This window comes from Myotis myotis, unplaced genomic scaffold, assembly GCF_014108235.1.
Source record: "Myotis myotis isolate mMyoMyo1 unplaced genomic scaffold, mMyoMyo1.p scaffold_m19_p_3, whole genome shotgun sequence".
Taxonomy (NCBI): Eukaryota; Metazoa; Chordata; class Mammalia; order Chiroptera; family Vespertilionidae; genus Myotis; species Myotis myotis.
Window position 1 is genome coordinate 82,178,867 of NW_023416335.1, and position 5,219 is coordinate 82,184,085.

The 5,219-nt window shown below is 48.2% G+C and overlaps 1 pseudogene; it reads right to left on the reverse strand.

Annotated features, from left to right (window-relative positions):
• Positions 1–2,476: 2,476 nt before the first annotated feature.
• LOC118652058 lies at positions 2,477–3,339 on the reverse strand (annotated as a pseudogene).
• Positions 3,340–5,219: the final 1,880 nt, after the last annotated feature.

Sequence of the window (5,219 nt, forward strand, 5' to 3'; positions counted from 1 at the left end):
CATGGGGTGGGAGAGGTGGGTGAGGCAAGACACAGGACTGCCACACGCCATCTCCACAGAGTGCTTCCAAGTGTGCAGGAAGGATTAGAGTTGGAATTCTCAGTAATCGTTTCCTTCTCCCACACCTTCCAGACTTGGGCCTCCACGAGGAGGCTGTCCCCACATATACCCCTAAGCTCTGGTCTTAAATTTCTTCCCTCTACTCACACACCCTCTAACTTCCTCCCCAGATCTTCGTGCAGGGACCCCATAGCCACACCAGAAAATGGCCTGCCTTTCTCCTAGAATCCTGTGCGCGGGAGCTCTGCAATCATGTTTCTTGCTCTGTCATCATAGCTGCAAGCCGGGGTGGGCTGAGGACTCCTGACTGTGGCCCAAGGAAAGCTGTGGGTGGGCTGACCACCTTACTGGTCATCTATGAAGATGCTACTAACAAGACAAGTACAGATTTTCCTTAGGGACCACACAGCCAGTCCTAGAAACCTATGTGGGGAAAGGAGTATGTCTCCAATTTGCCTGCTCTGGGCCTTGCCTCTTAGGGACAGTGACGTCCACTGCTCACCCCCCAGGCCCTGCTGCCTTTATAGGGCCACCAGGAGATGCCCCCTGCTGTGGAGGAAGACATGGCGCCAGGCCTGGAGCACTGCCTCGCGTTAAACTCTGTTGAGCCAGGTCTTTTCTGTTAAAAGCAAACAGGAAAAAGGAAGGGTCGCTCACCCCAATATAGATACGTTAATAAGTGAGATTATTCAGGGGAGAGAAGGGTAAGGGCTCTAAGGGAAGTGCCGAGAAACATTTGAAGCTTTCAAAAACTGGAAAGCTCAGCTGTGGGCCCCAGAGAATGTGCCCTAGAGGCAGCTTTGGGGGAGGTAGGGGCAGGCCGGGGACACTGAGAGGGACTGGAGGTGACAAAGCAAGTCCAGTGCCTGTTCAGAAGACGTGAAGGTCACCATTCGCTGTGGTGTAAGAAATACTTCAGGAGGTGGAAAGACTGGAAAAATATGAGGGAAGAAAGCCAGGCTGTGGAGTTCACACTTCATATGAGAGGCATCCAGCAGTTACTCAAGGAGTCTGAAGAGAGTGATCTGGTCCAAGCAGCACTTGAGGAAGATTAATCCCATAATGCTGTGGAGGACGAGCTGGGACCAGTTAAAATAATGAGGAGGAGGAGGAGGAGGAGGATAGTGGTGATGAAGAAGATGATTCAGATAAGATTTATAATGGCATTCACTGTCTTAAGCACTTTGCATCTATTATCACACTACTATGAGAGAAGACTACTGTTTTCACCATTTTACAGATAATGACACTAGGAACAGAGAAGTTAAGTAAGTTGCCCAGGGTCACCCAGCTAATAAGCGAAAGACCCAGAGTACAACCGGATGCTCTACTCTATCCATCCAGGCTAAACACAAGGAGGGGCAGCAGAAGTGCAACAGTGACACTAGAAAGACAAGGGGGTGTGATGTCATGGAATCAGAGGCCACCTGACCTTTCGTGATGGCAGGGGGTGCGGAGGGTTTGGGAGAGGGCAAGTGGAGAGGATCACATCACGCACCTTATTGCCATAAGGCTCTGGGGGACAGAGGCCATGCCACTGAAATAGGGGAGCCCAGGGCAGGAGCTGGTCTCTGGAACAAGATGGAGCATTGGTGTCAGCCAGCAGCATCTCTGCTCTGAGCCACTGCGATCCTACAACAGCCTTCTCGCTGCTTTTCCTCGTTTCCCCTGAGCCTTATAATCCAGCCTTTCCATGAAGATCTCTACATCATGTAAAGCAGATCGCACTAGTCCCTGCTGAAATCCACGCGCCTTACTCTGACTGACAAACCTCACACGGAGTGGCTCCAGCCAGTCCCTCTGACAAACACCTCATAACCCTTGGCCCCGGTCTGCCTTGCTTCATTCTCTTTGGCTTTTCATTTGTTCCCCATACCCGTGAGGCCCTGCCTAACTGTGAGCCACTGAGTGCCAGCAGGCGGTCTCTCTCTGCTCCTGCTCCCGGCTCACAGGTCCTCGTTGAAATGCTCACTTGCAGACAGGTCTACCTGGGCTGTGTCCTCTGTGGTGACCCCTCCAGTCACCATTAATCATGTCTCCCAGTTTTATCCATCACCACGCATGTAATCATGTTTAAGTATACATGTATGTAAGTATTAGCTGCTTATTTCTGCTGAAACAAATTACCATCCACTTGGTGACTTCAAACAATAGAAGTTTGTTCTCTCACAGCTATGCAGGCCAGGAGTCCAAAATCAGCATTACTGGGCCAAAGTCAAGGTGCCCGTCAGCAGGGCCACACCCCCTCTGGAGGCTCTAGAGAACCTGTTCCTGCCTCGTCCACCTTCTGGTGCTTATTGGCATTCCTTGGCTGCTTGTGGCTGCACTGCTTCTCTCTCTTTTTTTTAACTTCTAGAAACTGTTTATTTTCCGTCCATCTTATTTCCATTCTGGTAAGAGTTTGTGGAGGGACACCTTAGGACCACTCAGTGGTTGTCCCTACCCTCAGTGGCCTGAGCAGTGGGGCTGCAGTCCAGTCCTCAGTGGCAGCTGAGTGCTCCAGTCTTCAGCAGGGAGCTGCAGGACAGGCCTGGAGGGCACCTGCACACAGGCTGAGCAGCATGAACTCAGGAGCTGGGGAAGTCCACTCACCCTGAAACTCCTCTTGGTCACAGCGTTTTCAGCTTGTCTAGGGCCACCCAGCTGTGGCCTGCTCTTCTTTTTCAATCTCGTCAGGGTCTCCATAGAAGCAGAGTTCAGGTATGAACTCCCATGGGCGTCCAGGAAGATGGTACCATTCAGAACTCCCCAGGGCAGCATCCACCACATTAGAGCCCCCTTGTTTTCCCAAGGGCTGGCAATGTCCCAGGGCACACAGGAAGAGTGTGTGTTACACAGAGCAGAGTGATGGTAGGTTGACCATAGACCTGTGAGAGGTCCTCTCTGTGAGAGGCTGATGGTCAGCCCTGGGATCAGAAACCACCAGAAGTCTCAGCTCCCAGAAGGCTCCCTGGGGCTGCTTAGTAAAGGTTCTAGGAGTGAAGTGTCCGGCAATGGACAGTGGCTCCAGTGGCAGCAGCAAACTTCAGCACAGCTCACTGCCTAGTGCTCCTGGATATATGGCACTAATCCCAGCGGGCTTTTCCATGGCGTGAGCTGCCAGCAGAAGCTCGTCCCAGGTTCGTTACAGATTTCCGATGTAGATGCCATCACTTTTCCTTTTGTAGACGCACTATTCCATTTGGAGTCGGGGTCGGTGCCACCTAGGTGGGTTCCTGCTGCAAGGAATTTGAGGACATGCTCCTCCTTCATTTGCTGGGCATCAAGGGCTCTGGACATTGTGAAAGTTTCCCTTTACGTCATGTGGAAACCGAGAATAAGGCCACGTGGGCCTCTCTCTGGGTATCCCAGCAAGGGCTGCTCCACTTCACCCTCAAGGCCAGCATTTCTCTGCTCCATCTTCCCTCACCTTCTCCTCAACGAGACTGTGTCAAAATCTCCCCCTGCTTCCCTTTGAGAAGAATAATCTTCCATGTCAAGACCCTTAACTTAATCACATCTCCAGAGAGCCTCTCTCCGTGCAAGGCGACATTTACTGGTTTCGGGGATTAGGGCCTGATCTCTTTGGGAGTGTGTGGGGGGGTCATTATCTATCTTCTGACAGCTTCCATCTCCCTTCTCTTGCTCAGGCGAGGAAAGCTGCTGCCTCCTGGGAGACTAGAACTTAGTGGAGCCTCCACTGGTATTTATGAAATGACTAAAAGATTCATATAGCCAAGTGTATCGTATTCTAAAAAGCGTTTTTCATTATGTGTCTTAATTTAATAATAATACTCTATGCTGTTCTAACTTCTGTAACAATAAAACAGCTCTGATATGACAATCATCTTACATAAATGAAAACATGATTTAATAAAATGGCATTTTATGAGCTTTAGGCAAAGTAAATGTTTGAATTACCTTGTTTAAATTAAATGGCTCTTTTGTGTTCAGTTGTAAGCATCACGAAGTGTGTCTATCTTGCTAATACAGCAGCATGGTTATATTCTGAATTATACAATTTAATTACATGTAACTTGGAATTTAAACTGAAATCTTATTGTGATACTAGCCTGACCTTTGTGTCCACTCATTGCTGTCTCTTCAAGTGATGTGACACTTGGAACATGTTTTAAAATCTTTTAATTTTAATGGGACAAGTAAACCATAAGAGATGGACAAATCTGATTCTAACCCCTGCTTTGCCTCGTATGGCCTGAGTAATCCCGGGCACGATATTTAAGAGTCATGGTCCTCCCCCTATAAAACGGAGAAGAATGAGCTGAGGTAAGATGTGCCTCTCAGCTGTCAGCCACTATCAGTTCCCTCTTTGTCCTTCCTTTCCCACAAACATGCCAGGAAAATTCAACCTACTTTAAATCTGATAAGTAACTCCTAAAACCCACATATCCTATACATGAACATATTGGCCTAAAATATACACATATTAGCGTGTGAAGTGCTTCCCCTGCCAGAGCCCTGTGCTTGCTTCCTTTGGCATTGCCCTGTGCTCCCAGAGCTGCCAGAGGGAGGAAGGCAGAGGAAGAAAGAGCGATGCTGAGCCCGTTCAGGGAGGATGCTGGACTCTGGCCTTTGAGGCTCTGGTGGTTAAGCAGAAGCTCCACATCACAATTCAGGCTGGCACATGGGAGGGGAGGCTGCCTCAGAACTGAGAGAGAAAGAGAGAGAGAGAGAGAGAGAGAGAGAGAGAGAGAGAGAGAGAGAGAGACTGAAGCATGGAGATGACCAGGTTTTTTCTACAGAGAAAAACACTACATACAGGGTGAATTTTTGGAACATGAAAAAGGGCCAGTTTACCAATCCCAGGCTGGCACTGGTGCCAGAAACCACAGAGTATACGCTCAAGAAAATATATGTCACATCCCAACCATTTAAAAGAGTGTTTTCTCATTTCCTCTTCTACTTCCTTTTATTACAGATCACTATTTATTTCACAGAATTTGGACTCAGAGGAGTTGTTAGAGATAATTTGGCTCAACTTCCTTCCAGAACTCTTTACAACATTCAAAACAGATGGCTAGTCATTGTGGTGTTGCTTTTGTTGTAACTTATTTTTTTTAATAACCAGTTTTTATCAAACATCACTAGGTTAAATAATTTATTTTTCAAGTTCCCATTGAAATGACTTTCTCTTTACTGTGTGTGTGTGTGTGTGTGTG